This window comes from Natator depressus, chromosome 3, assembly GCF_965152275.1.
Source record: "Natator depressus isolate rNatDep1 chromosome 3, rNatDep2.hap1, whole genome shotgun sequence".
Taxonomy (NCBI): Eukaryota; Metazoa; Chordata; order Testudines; family Cheloniidae; genus Natator; species Natator depressus.
This window is the reverse complement of record NC_134236.1, coordinates 85524536-85539595: the sequence shown is the minus strand read 5'-3', so window position 1 is coordinate 85539595 and position 15060 is coordinate 85524536. Positions and strand designations below refer to the sequence as shown.

Here is a 15060-nt window from a genome sequence, read left to right as displayed (position 1 = left end):
CCTAGGGAGGTGGTGGAATGTCCTTCCTTTGAGGTTTTTAAGGTCAGGCTTGACAAAGCCCTGGCTGGGATGATTTAGTCGGGGATCGGTCCTGCTTTGAGCAGGGGATTGGACTAGATGACCTCTTGAGGTCCCTTCCAACCCTGATATTCTATGATTCTATGTTACTTTTCTTTCATGGACCTTATTTATTACATGTGAACCAGATATAACAAAGAAAAGTTCATAATTATACAGCCTGATAATAACGCTAAGGTTTAATAACGCTTAAATATACTCAGATTTTGGATTTATAATGCTGAAAGACATTATTCTTTATTCTTTGGCACCAACAAACACAATTTTCTGCAGTATTCACTTGATTCTTAGCCATCTACCTGTGACGTGTGTTAAAATGACCATTTGACATGTATCAGCTCATGATATCTCCATTCTACATGAATTTCCGACTATGCGATCTTGATGTATATTCGAGTTAGGTGTCACTAGTACTGCAGCTCTTGCCGGCGGCAGATGTGTTTCGTTGTGGCTGAGTTGTTGCTTATCAAAATTGTGGAGTAGGTCATCTTGATCCTATGTCACAAATTGAAAAAAAATTTCGCTAAAATATTATTTATTTTTGCAGTAAATAAAATATTTGAATTATTAATAAATTCTCAGAAATATAGAGAAATTAATTATAATTCATATTCCCTCCGTACGCACATGGGAATTGAAATAATGACATCTTCGTTATTTTATTTGTATTTTCTTCATCTTTTTCATTGAAAAAATTTGTTTTTAAATTCGTTTTTTTCCCTCAAATTTGGCGCCCCATTTAACTTGGCACCCTAGGCAACCGCCTAGTTTGCCTATCTGGACAGGCTGCCCCAATCATATAAGTATCTTAGATTAGAGGTGGGCAAACTATGGCCCTTGGGCCACATCCGGCCTGCGGGACTGTTCTGCCTGGCCCCTGAGCTCCTGGCCTGGGAGGCTTGCCCCCGGCCCCACCCCTGCTGTCTCCCATCTCCCGCAGCCTCACCTCACTGCACTGCCGCCGGCGCAATGCTCTGGGCAGTGAGGCTGCGAGCTCCTGGGGGAGTGCAGCTGCAGAGCCAGGCCTGACCCAGTGCTTTGTGCTGTATGCTGTGTGGCTGGCTCCAGCTGGGCAGCGCGGCTGTCTGTCCTGGTGCAGCCTTGTCGCCAGCCACCGATGCTCCAGGCAGCACAGTAAGGGTGCAGGGAGCGGGGGAGGGAGGTTGGATAGAGAGAAGGGGAGTTCGGGGGGTGGTCAGGGGCCGGGGGTGTGGATAGGGGTCAGGGCAGTCAGAGGGCAGGGAACAGGGGGGTTGAATGGGGGCAGGGGCCCTGGGGGGGCAGTCAGGAAGGAGAGGAGGGGTTGGATGGGGTGGCGGGGGGCAGTCAGGGGCGGGGGTTCAGCGGGCGGTCAGGGAGCAGGGGGGGTGGATGGGGCAGGGGTCCTGGGGGACAGTCAGGAAGGAGAGGAGGGGTTGGATGGGGTGGTGAGGGGCAGTGGTGGGGGGCAGTTAGGGGTGGGAGGTCTGGGGGTGGTCAGGGGGAAGAGGTGGTTGGATGGGGCTGGGGTCCTGGGGGGGGCAGTCAGGAAGGAGGGGGGGTTGGATGGGGCAGCGGGGGACAGTTAGGGGCAGGAGGTCTGGGGGCGGTTAGGGGACAGAGAGCACAGGGGGTGGATGGGGCAGGAGTCCCGGGGAGGGGGCTGTCAGGGGGTGAGAAGCAGGGGGGTCAGATAGGGGGCGGGGGCTGGGCCACGCTTAGCTGTTTGGGGAGATAAAGCCTCCCCTAACCGGCCCTCCACACAATTTCTGAAACCCGATGCGGCCCTCAGGCCAAAAGGTTTGTCTGCCCCCGTCTTAGATGGATGGTGTTACATTGGGTAACTGAGATTAGAATTGGCCCTTGACACTTAGTATTTCACAGTGGGGGTTGATTTTTACCGGGGTGCATGTTCCTTACATGTCAGTGCAGTTTTTATTTTAATTTCACTGCACATCTGAGTATCACAGCATGTTTTTGAAATGCGGGTTCCAAGCACAGTAATTTAGAAGGGTAAAAAGATCCTGCTTTTTTCAGCTGTCTTAGATTCAGTTTCATTATATATATTTTTAAAGATGCTTATTTTAAAAAAGACTTCACTTTATCTAGTGCCATTTGCTCAAGAAGTCAGAGGAGGGAGGAAAAAAGGAGTCTTTCCTCTGGGGAGAAGGAAATTGTGTTGTACAGGTTTAGTGAAGAAGCAGACTACTTAATGACCATTCCAATACTTAGTGCTGAAAGCCTCTATGCCTATTTTTTCTAATCTCCAGTGTAACCAGGCAAACAGTTTAATTCTGCATCTCCTATCAGATGTACCCAGAGCTTCCTATGGAAATATTACATTCTAAGAAATGGTATTTGTGACAAAGAATGCACAGATCTTCATTAACTCTTTCCTAAACAAGGTTGCCATATATGTGGTCATCATGTTGTTAAAATCAACTACTGCATGTATTGATAGCCTGGTTCTTCAAATGTGGAAGCAAATTTTCATTTAAGCAATTTGTCTTTTGGCTGCAAAATGTTTGACTGCAGGAATGTTGTCTTTTGACTGCAAAATGCTGCTTATTTATGGCACCACATAAATTATGCATCATAATAACACTGATATTGATTGAGGTTTCCAATACTTGGTTTCCATAGATGCAAAAATATTTCTCTTGCCAACTCATTTTCTGCTTTTTTTTTGTTTTAGTCATGCTACAAAATGAATCCCCCACATTGCATTATGTGATTCAGAAGTTAGAGAGAAGTCACTTTTCTGCTGTATGACAGGTTTCAGAGTAGCAGCTGTGTTAGTCTGTATTCGCAAAAAGAAAAGGAGTACTTGTGGCACCTTAGAGACTAACCAATTTATTTGAGCATAAGCTTTCATGAGCTACAGCTCACTTCATCGGATGCATTCAATGGAAAATACAGTGGGGAGATTTATATACACAGAGAACATGAAACAATGTGCGTTACCATACACACTGTAACCAGAGTGATCACTTACCAAAAGAAACTACAGCATTTGCTCAAGAAACTTCCTGAAAAAGCACAAGAACAATTCCGCACAGACACACCCCTGGAACACCGACCTGGGGTATTCTATCTGTTACCCAAGATCCATAAACCTGGAAATCCTGGATGCCCCATCATCTCAGGCATTGGCACCCTGACAGCAGGATTGTCTGGCTATGTAGACTCCCTCCTCAGGCCCTACGCTACCAGCACTCCCAGCTATCTTCGAGACACCACTGACTTCCTGAGGAAGCTACAATCCATCGGTGATCTTCCTGAAAACACCATCCTGGCCACTATGGATCTAGAAGCCCTCTACACCAACATTCCACACAAAGATGGACTACAAGCTGTCAGGAACAGTATCCCTGATAATGTTACGGCAAACCTGGTGGCTGAACTTTGTGACTTTGTCCTCACCAATAACTATTTCACATTTGGGGATAATGTATACCTTCAAATCAGCGGCACTGCTATGGGTACCCGCATGGCCCCACAGTATGTCAACATTTTTATGGCTGACTTAGAACATCGCTTCCTCAGCTGTCGCCCCCTAATGCCCCTACTCTACTTGCACTACATTGATGACATCTTCATCATCTGGACCCATGGAAAAGAAGCCCTTGAGGAATTCCACCACGATTTCAACAATTTCCATCCCACCATCAACCTCAGCCTGGACCAGTCCACACAAGAGATCCACTTCCTGGACACTACGGTGCTAATAAGCGATGGTCACATAAACACCACCCTATACCGGAAACCTACTGACTGCTATTCCTACCTACGTGCCTCCAGCTTTCATCCAGACCACACCACACGATCCATTGTCTACAGCCAAGCTCTACAATACAACCGCATTTGCTCCAACCCCTCAGACAGAGACAAACACCTACAAGATCTCTATTAAGCGTTCTTACAACTACAATACCCACTTGCTGAAGTGAAGAAACAGATTGACAGAGCCAGAAGAGTACCCAGAAGTCACCTACTACAGGACAGGTCCAACAAAGAAAATAACAGAACGCCACTAGCCATCACCTTCAGCCCCCAACTAAAACCTTTCCAACACATCATCAAGGGTCTACAACCTATCCTGAAGGATGACCCATCACTCTCACAGATCTTGGGAGACAGGCCAGTCCTTGCTTACAGACAGACCCCCAACTGAAGCAAATACTCAGCAGCAACTACACACCACACAACAGAACCACTAACCCAGGGACCTATACTTGCAACAAAGCCCATTGCCAACTGTGTCCACATATCTATTCAGGGGACACCATCATAGGGCCTAATCACATCAGCCACACCATCAGAGGCTCGTTCACCTGCGCATCTACCAATGTGATATATGCCATCATGTTCCAGCGATGCCCCTCTGCCATGTACATTGGTCAAACCGGACAGTCTCTACGTAAAAGAATAGATGGACACAAATCAGACGTCAAGAATTATAACATTCAAAAGCCAGTTGGAGAACACTTCAATCTCTTTGGTCACTCGATTACAGACCTAAAAGTTGCAATTCTTCAACAAAAAAACTTCAAAAACAGACTCCAATGAGAGACTGCTGAATTGGAATTAATTTGCAAACTGGATACAATTAACTTAGGCTTGAATAGAGCCTGGGAGTGGATGGGTCATTACACAAAGTAAAACTATTTCCCCATGTTTATCCCTCCCCCACAGTTCCTCAGACGTTCTTGTCAACTGCTGGAAATGGCCCACCTTGATTATCACTACAAAAGGTTTCCCCCATCCCCCCCCCCGCTCTCCTGCTGGTAATAGCTCACCTTAAGTGATCACTCTCGTTACAGTGTGTGTGGTAACACCCATTGTTTCATGTTCTCTATGTATATAAATCTCCCCACTGTATTTTCCACTGAATGCATCCGATGAAGTGAGCTGTAGCTCACGAAAGCTTGTGCTCAAATAAATTTGTTAGTAGGTAAGGTGCCACAAGTCCTCCTCTTCTTTTTTCTGCTGTAGTAAGTGGAAACACTTTAACAACTTCACCTGCTCTTATCAGAGAAAGTCAATCTAAAGTACCTCTGGCTACTGTGTAGCAAGCCCAGTTTAGACATTGCTTAGACAGCTTGCTTCAACATTGAAAAGGCATTTCTAAGTTGTTTCCCTAAATACTCTTTTCCATTTGGAGTAAAGTAGCTGTCCTGTCTCAGATCCTATTTTAAGCCTGAAGACAGCTTCATTGAGTGTATCAGTTAAATTACATCATTCATCTATGCTCTACCATAGGAAACTGAGTTCTTATAGAGGATTATAAGAGGAATGACACAATGTCATTTCAAAAATAAGGGGCTGAGAAGTATTTCTTGCATGTAAGGAGCAAGATAACACCTAATTCAACATACAGGGTCCTGACCAAGGGGAGTTTTGAGAGAAAAGTAGACGAAGAATCTCTTTGCTTAGTAATAAGCGGGGGGGATTAAATTCCCTCAGACAGCGACTTTTGGCTTGGTGGGGAAGTAGGATTAGCACTAAAATCCTTTTATTCTACTTAACAAATCTCAAGCATTCCCAGTTAATTCAGGTAGGTTTATGGATTTTATTTTGTTGTTTGGATTGAAACTCTTGCAGAAAAGCTTCTTGTATGAAACTTTTAAAGATCAGGCACATTTTTACCCTGATGAGTTTTCAGTAGAATGTTCCCCAAGGAGTTAAAATGGCTACAGTACCAAACCAAAGGCTTCCTGGATTGCAGACATGGAAAAGAAAAATGCATGGGCCTACTTCAAGTTTTGCTCTTGAGTAGTTATTAAAGTTGACTGAAACAGGAAGGGGAACTTTCACTCTACCGGTGGAACTAGAAGAAGAACCGTGGGGGTGCTTGCTTCTGCTTTTACCAGAGGAGCAAGAGCTGCTCTACAATCTGTTTTCTCTTCTTTTAGCCCTGGTTCCTGAATTAGATGGAGAACAGTCAATCAAGTTGGTTTAATGCAGCTTTGCTTGGAAGGGAATAAAGGGGAAATGGTTCAAAAGCACCCAGGTGGAGAGGAAGAGTATTTCTGAAGCTGATGGTCTAGCACTGGAAGGACAGCTCTACTCTTTCTATTAACCAATTAATAATAACCTCATCTGCTGCTAGATTTGAAATGTTTCAGGGCCTGGTGGAATGTGCTGAGCATTTAGCAGATTAGGCCACTGCAGTCTTGGAAATTGAGACAGCAGATAGCTGTAACCACACAGGGTTGCATCTGATGAAGTGAGCTGTAGCTCACGAAAGCTTATGCTCAAATAAATTGGTTAGTCTCTAAGGTGCCACAAGTACTCCTTTTCTTTTTGTGGATACAGACTAACACAGCTGCTACTCTGAAACCACATAGGGTTAGACAGTTAAAGTTTTTCATCACCCTCAGGACTTCTTGGTCAACAGGCCTTGGTCTTCTCCCTCTTCTGGAATTTCAGAGGGATGACAATGTAACTAATTAATCAGGGTATTATTGCATGTTTTGTCACTGCTTTGATTTGTCAGATTGTTTCCTTTTGCTTTGTGTTTTGAATAATCAGTAAAATATATGAAAACACAAAAGGAAAGAAGTGGGGAGTGGCTCTCGGAGAGGGCATAGTTGGCTGTACTACACCAGAATAATCACTTTGGAAGGGTGTCCAAAGCCATAATTTTCTGTTTTGCTATTTTGCCTGAAACCATAATCTGATATTTATCAAATAAATGGAAGAAAATCCCATAGCTTCAATACACAGTGCCCCCCTCTGTTCTCTCTACATAGACTACAGTTGCTCAGCTTGTCTACAAGGGGCCGACAAAGCACAGCAGAAGGGTGTGATATGTAAAGCACTCAAATTACACCATATAAACCCCGCTGGCACACTCAAAAGGTACCTTGTTCATGTTAACATAGTCCTATTTTGTTAATGCAAATGAGGTACATTATTTAGAGCATTCCAGCAGGGTCTACAAGCGGCAGTTAGAGCATGCAGACAAGCCCTTAAGATGTTTTGGGCCTGATTCTCCTCTCATCTCAGTATATATTAGGAGTAACTCTGCTGAAGTCCAGAGGGATGATATTTGAGATGTGCAGTTGAGAAATCTCATGGAAAAGTTTATCATACAGGTGAGTGTGCAAAATCCCTCTTCACTTGCAATAGGTGCTTAAATTACTTTTGTCAAAGGTCTGTCTTTTGAAATTGAGTCCTTAATTTCCCCTTGTTTGTGCACTTTAAATGTCCTTTGAAAATTTAGCCTTCTGTTCAGTATCCTCCCTGCTCTGTTACAGATTGCTTAGTACCAAAGAGGTACTCAATACTCATAATTCACTGCTTTAAAAAATCATCTAGAGATTGTTGGAAATGTGTTAGCATACCGAGATCATCTTCAACCTCTACAAAGTTGGCCAAACAAATTCAAAACTAATAGCAACATTTACCCAAGTACAGTAGAACCTTAGAGTTCTGAATACCAGTTACGAACTGACCAGTTGTTAGGGTTCCCTCCCCACTTTGAACTTTGGGGTACAGATGTGGGGACCTGCATGAAAGACCCCCCCACCCCAAGCTTATATTCTACCAGCTTAGGTTAAAAACTTCCCCAGGGCACAAATTCCTTTCCCTTGTCCTTGGATGGTATTGTGCCACCACCAAGTGATTTAAAAAAAATTCAGGGACGGGTCACTTGGAACCCCTACTCCCCCAAAATATCCCCCCAAACTCCTTCACCACCTTTCCTGGGGAGGCTTGAGAATAGTATACCAACCAATTGTCTTTAATGTAAGTACAGACCAGACCCTTTATCTTTAGGACACTAAAATCAATCAGGTTCTTAAAAGAAGAACTTTATACAAAAGAAAAAAGTAAAAGAATCACACCTGCAAAATCAGGATGGAAGGTAACTTTACAGGGTAATAAAAAGATTTAAAACACAGAGGACTCCCCTCTGGACTCAGCTTCACAGTTACAAAAACAGGAATAAAACTACCTCTAAGCATAGGGAAAATTCACAAGCTAAAACAAAAGATAACCTAACGCATTTCCTTGCCTTACTTACAATTTTTGTAATCTTAGATGGATCATTTCAGGTAGGTTTTCAGGAGATGTTGGTACCTGCCTGCTCTCTCTCTCTGTCTGGAGAGGGAACAACAAAGAGAGGACAAACAACACTTTCTCTCCCCTCCCCCAGATTTGAAAGTATTTTCTTTCCTTATTGGTCCTTTGGGTCAGGTGCGAACCAAGTTATATGAGCTTCTTAACCCCTTACAGGTAAAGCGATTCAGTACAGCTGCAAGGAGGGGTTTTATGCTACTCTTTCCTTTATATTTATAACATCAGTCAATCACACACCTCATTAGGAACCTGAAGTATGCAGTTAAGCAGCAGCAGTGACAAAAAATAAATACAGCACAGTACTGTATTAAATGTAAACTACTAAAAAATAAAGGGAAAGTTTTAAAACGTTTTGACAAGGCAAGGAAACTTTCTGTTCTTGTTTCATTTAAATTAAGATGGTCAAAAGCAGCATTTTTCTTCTGCATAGTAAAGATTCAAAGCTCCATTAAGTCAATGTTCAGTTGTAAACTTTTGAAAGAACAACCATTCGGTCCCTAGTCTGAGGTGTTTGTAACTCTGAGGTTCTACTGTAATTAACATTTTCCACACAATGTCATGCAGTCCAGTGTGATGGATGTAAAAGGAATACTAAGTAAACTGCTAATCCTAAAAACTTGGCAAGAACATTCTGAGACTACCTGCCTTACTATGGTCTTTTAGCACATAGCAGACATTAATTAGCACATCCAATAGCAGATAAACTAGGCCAAGTAAAACCAAGAACTGCAAGACAAAATAATAAAAAAAAAAACCCTAAAAACTTAGGTAAGCAAGGTCATTTTCATTACAACATCACAGACCCAAGTGTATCAGAGGGAATGCAAAATAAACCTTTTTTGTCATGATGTTCACAAAAGTATTCTCAGGATACTGGCTTTGCTAGTGCTTTCGGTGAATAATACTTTGCACTTTCACCGCAACTTTCATCTTAGAATCTTCCAGCACTTTACAACCATTAAGGGATAGACACAATTTATCTCTGCATGGGAGCAAAAGTGACCAGAGGAGCAGTTCTAAATGACATTGACCTAAAACATTAGTGCTAGCCATTTCAGAGTAGCTGTAAAGAGTGGAACAAAGGAAGCCACCAGCAATGAACAAGAAGTTTTTTGGTCCTACAAAAGCCAGGAGCTATGCTATAGATTCTTGAGTGTCATCTACTGTCATCTTATCTTTCAACTGTTTTAATATATATGCAGACATAGAGCACTCTTGCAACATCTCTCTCCCTATAAAGGAAATCAAGTAATTAACTATATAGTCTTTGAAATAGCTAGGTAACTTTACTGTTCTTCCACTATGTGTGGTTTTATTTTGATTCTTTTCCTCGTCTCATGAGGGCAAACAGCAAAACTTCTGTGCTGCAGGGTTTTCTGGCATCACCACTGCCAACTCACAGGAGGGTCACTGGTCACTGCCAGTCTCCCCTGCACCTCATTCAGGAGAAGGAATCCACTTGAGTCATTCCTTGACCGCTTGGTTGTTACGGAATAATGGTTGTGGCAATATAATTAACCTTTTATGAACATGTCAACGTGCATTGTCCGAGGTGGCACACTAATCTGCTAATGTGCAATATGTTAGCCTGGAGTTGCTTTCCAGTAGTTTGGGGGATTTAACTTGCCCAGTTTTGCGGTAAGCATGAAATGTTGTTACGCTGCAAGTAGACCCACTGTCAGCAGAAGATTTGAATATCTGAGCTGGTGCCGTTTGAAGTTTTTGCTGTACAAAACACATTTTTCTTTGTTCCCCACAACCCCAATGCAATAGGTAGAGGTGAAACAAAATCACCTGAGAATGTATAATTGTTAGTTCCCACCCCCCCGCTTAGACTATATTGTAGGACTATTTCTGTCACTGTTTGCAGACTTTTGAACAATGATTTCTTTTTTTGCAATAAGCATAATATGGCACCATATGGTGGACATTGATCTCTTTCATGTTCTCTCACAACACATGCATTAAATTTAACATCTTTGTAGGGGAGAAAATACCAAAGAAAACCATCACAATAGCATTTAACTTCAAAAAGTGGAATAACACAAAAATGGGGAGGTTAGTTAAACAGAAACAGTCACAAGAGTCTAATACCTGCAAGCTGCATGGAAATTTTATTAAAATACCAAAGCAGAGGCTCAAACAATATGGATAGCCCAAATAAAAAAAAAGTAAGAGAACCAAAAAAAGCCACCCTAGTTAAACAACAGAGTACAAGAGGCAGTTAGAGACAAAAAGATACCTTTTAAAAATTGGAAGTCAAATCCTACTGAGGAAAATAAAAAGGAACATAAACTTGGCAAGTCAAGAGTAAAAGTATAATTGGGCCAAAACAAGAATGTGAAGAGCAACTAGCAAAAGATACACACACTAACAGCAAAAAACTTTAAGTACATCAGAAGCAGGAAGCCCGCCAAACAGTCAGTGAGGCCACTGGGTGACTGAGGTGCTAAAGGAGCACTCACAGAAGACAAGGCCATTGCAGAGAAGCTAAATGAATTCTTTGCACTGCTCTTACCCGCAGAGGATGTAAGGGAGATTCTCACACCTGAGCCGTTCTTTTTTGGTGACAAATCTGAGGAACTGTCCCAGACTGAGGTGTCAATAGAGGAGGTTTTGGAACAAACTGATAAATTAAACAGTAATAAGTCACCAAGGCCAGATCATATTAACCAAAGAGTTCTTAAAGAACTCAAATATGAAACTGCAGAACTGTGGTATGTAACCCATCACTTAAATCAGTCTCTGTTCCAGATGAGTGGCTGATAGCTAATGTAATGCTGATTTTTAAAAAGGTTCCAGAGGCGATCCTGGCAATTACTAGCCAGTAAGCCTAACTTCAGTTTCAACCAATAGTAAAGAACAAAATGATCAGACGCATAGATGAACATGATAGGTTACGGAATAGTCACAACATGGCTTTTGTAAAGGGCAATCATACCTCAGCAATCTATTAGCATTCTTTTAGTGGGGTCAACAAACGTGTGGAAAGGGGTGATCCAGTTGATATTGTGTATCTGGTCTTTCAGAAAGCCTTTGACAAGGTCCAACACCAAAGGCAAAAAGAAAAATGGGCAGTCACGCGATAAGAAAAAAGGTCCTTTCATGGATCAGTAACTGGTTAAAAGACAGAAAACAAAGGTAGGAATAATTGGTCAATTTTCACAGTGGAGAGAGGTAAATAGCGGTGTCCCTCAGAGATCTGTACTGGGATCATTGATGTTCAACATATTCATAAATTATCTGGGGGAGAAGGGTAAACCGCAAGGTGGCAAAGTTTGCAGACAGTACAAAATTACTCAAGATAAGTCCAAAGCTGACTGTGAAGAGTTACAAAGGGATCTCACAAAACTGGGTGACTGGGCAACAGAATGGCAGATGAAATTCAATGTTGATAAGTGCAAAATAATGCACATTGGAAAACATTCCATCTCTATATACAAAATGATGGGGTTTAAATTATCTGTTATCACTGAAGAAAGAGATCTTGGAATCATTGTGGATAGTTCTCCGATAACATCCGCTCAATATATAGTGGCAGTCAAAAAAGCTAAGAGAATGTTCGGAACCATTGGACAAGGGATAGATAATAAGACAGAAAATACCACAATGCCACTATATAAATACATGGTACACCCACACCTTGAATACTGCATGCAGTTCTGGTCACCCCATCTCAAAAAAGATATATTAGAATTGGAAAAAATACAGACGGTGACAACAAAAATGATTAGGGGCATGGAACAGCTTCTAGATGAAGATAAATTAAAAAGACTGGGACTGTTCATTTTAGAAAAGAGAGGACTAAGAGGGGATATGACAGAGGCCTATAAAATCATGAATATGTGGAGAAAGTGAATATGTGAAGGGGTAAATAACACTTCTTGTTCTGTTCATTCCCTCTGAAGCAGTTGGCACCGAACACTGTCAGAAGACAGGATACTGGGTTAGGTGGACCATTGGTCTGACTCAGTATGGCCATTGTTATGTTATGTGTTGCTTGTCTTTCTTTGCAGATGGCTACTCTGTTTCTTGATTTACTCTGTATGTTTGCATATCTTCCACGATTTCTAATACTTTCAGTTTTTGTAGCTGTTTCTTTGCCTGTTTTGCTGCTGAAGCAAAGAGCAGCATCACAATTAAGTTCACTCTGGCTTCATTATCTTTGGTGCCTAAAACTACATGATCTCTAATAAGTTTGTCTGTAAGTGTGCCAAATGTGCATGATATGTCTAACTGGCATGACCTTGTTGCATATTAGTCTATAGCTTCTATTTCACTTTGATTATATACATTGAAAATATACCTCTGGTGATATTGCATTGCTTTTAAGCACAAATAATTTTTCTAGAGCATTTCAGATTACTTACACTTTTGCCTTTCTTCATCTGCTAGCTGTAAGTGCTGACAAACTAGGAATCAATCCTTACCCACTGCTTTATTCAGTGCATTATTCTTACAGCTACTTCCTACTTTATCCAGGAGTCCCTGAAGAAGTTCCAGTTTTCAGATATCTCCATTCATTTTCATCACGTTGATCACAGTCATTCCCAACATGATTCAGTGTCTCTAATAAGCTACAACAGAGAATGAAAAGAGTAAAATTAATAGATTTTAAAGCTAGAAAAGGACCATGACATTATCTAGTCCCGAGGTGGGCAAACTACGGCCCGTGGGTCACATCCGGCCCACGGGACGGTCCTGCCTGGCCCCTGAGCTCCTGGCCCGGGAGGCTTGCCCCCGTCCCCTCCCCTGCTGTTCCCCCTCCAATGCAGCTACGTCACCGCGTGGGCAGCGGGGCTGTGAGCGCCTGCCGCTCTGAGCAGCATGGTAAGGGGGAGGTGATGGCGCACGTGCGGCAGTGGGGGGTTGGGTAGCAGGTCCCGGGGGGCAGTCGGATGGGGCGGAGGTTCTGGGGCGGTCAGTGGTCGGGGAACAGGGAGGGTTGGATAGGGCGTGGGAGTCCCAGGGGGCCTGTCAGGGGGCGGGGGTGTGGATAGGTCGGGACAGTCAGAGTACAGGGAGCAGGGGGGGTTGGATAGGGGGTAGGATCCCGGGGGGGTTAGAGTGGGGGGGTCCCAGGAGGGGGCAGTCAGGGGACGGGAAGTGGGAGGGGGCGAATAGGGGGTGGGGGCAGGGGCCAGGCAGTTTGGGGAGGCACAGCCTTCCCTACCCGGCCCTCCATACAGTTTCGCACCCCGATGTGGCCCTCGGGCCAAAAAGTTTGCCCACCCCGATCTAGTCTGACTTCCTATATTACAGAATTTCTATATATAGAATTTCATTCAGTTGCTCCTGTATTAAGCTCAATACCTTTTTTGACTACAGCACATGTGACCAAAGAACTTCTTGATGCTAACTGGCAGATGGCACAGAGGGTGAGTAGAGTTTTACAGGAAGCCCCTATGTCAGTTATATTTGTAACAATTCACTAAAAGGTGGCATGGGAGGTCTCCACTGAAAACCAGTAACAAACTTGTCATCATAACCATTGGAAAATGTATGTAAGGATAATATTTAAGAAGGTATGTGCCTATGCTGAAAAATATGTTCTTAAGGTCTATGGGTTAAAGCAGGTCACTAGGAGGTGACAAACATGCTTCTTTCAGACAGGCAGGAGACAATTATCTGTCTGATTTTATGAAAATTGAGTATTGTTTATTTCACGATACCTATTTTCTTACTATGCCACCAGCTAATCAAGATTAAGACATTAACAAGAGATTGTAAAATCTACGGGAAGGAATACAAACACGAGTGTTTCTAGTTTACGAATAAAGATCAAGATACATTTGGGATTGCAAAGGGACACCCTACTATGAAGTTAGCTGTCAGTGTGCTTGCTTCATGAACAGAAGATCACAGCCAAGCTAGGCTGTAATACACTACAAAGATTTAGGGTGAATTTTTGCTCTTATGACATTATTATGTCATATTGGTTAAGTTTAGGCTCCAGTATGTGTGTTATGATTTTATTTTATATGTAACCCTTTCTTTGCAATATTCTGCTTGCTCTCATTTGAATCTCTGTTCTTTGTTAAATCAATTTATACTTGTTTTCTCTATAAACAAATCTAACTGCTGTGTGTTAAGCAGAGCTGTGTTCTGAGATAACTGTGAAGCTGGATGTACTGGTCCTTTGGGAACAGTGGATTTAGAAATTCTGTGAGGGTCCAATGTTGAAAAACCCTAGAGTAGACAGGGTTTAAGAGAATACTGCACATAAATGCTTCCCCTGATCCCTGCTTCCCCTGAGGAGGGTTTCTGATGTTGTTCTGTCATCAGAGGGTGTTGGGTGATATGAAAGCCTGCCACAGGCAGGGAATAAACATTAAAAGAACAACAGTAGAGATAAATATAAAATTTTTGAGGTTTTAATATGCCATGTTTGATAGTTGCTGTATTTGGGGCAATTTTTGGTTTCTCTTTGGATTAAATCTTTACTAACTGAGTTTTGTCCAAGAAGTCAATCACATTTCTCTTCAGGGGACTGAGAATGCCAAAAATATCTCATTACTTACATAAGGCAGTCCTGGAGATATCTAATAAAGTGATTAAAATATCCAGCCTCTGCTGCAGATAATCCTATCCTAGAGTGCCAGGGACAGTGTATGACAAAAAATATTATCCAGATAAGGATCTCCTCATTGCGCATTGTGTCCTATGTTAATGAGATCTCCTTAATTCAAAGCACTGAGCATTCAGTAGTGATGAATGTAACTGTCATTTTCTTTTTCCTAGTTAATAAACTTTGAGTTAGTTTATTACAGGATTGGCTACACGTTTTGTCTTTGGTTTGAGATCTGAAGTGCAATTGACCTGGGACTGGCAGTAACCTGAATATTGGTGTGATTTTTGGTGTAAGTGATCATCTATCACAAGACCAGGTTGCCTCAGTGGCAAGATAGGCTGGAATGC

At 42.5% G+C, this 15060-nt stretch overlaps 1 long non-coding RNA gene across 1 annotated transcript; it reads right to left on the bottom strand.

Annotated features, from left to right (window-relative positions):
* Nucleotides 1-355: 355 nt before the first annotated feature.
* On the bottom strand, nucleotides 356-12686 carry LOC141983943 (uncharacterized). The gene is made up of 3 exons (XR_012638585.1): nucleotides 12513-12686; nucleotides 8087-8163; nucleotides 356-573 (listed from the first exon to the last, which is right to left on the bottom strand). It is a non-coding gene; the product is annotated as an uncharacterized LOC141983943 (long non-coding RNA).
* Nucleotides 12687-15060: the final 2374 nt, after the last annotated feature.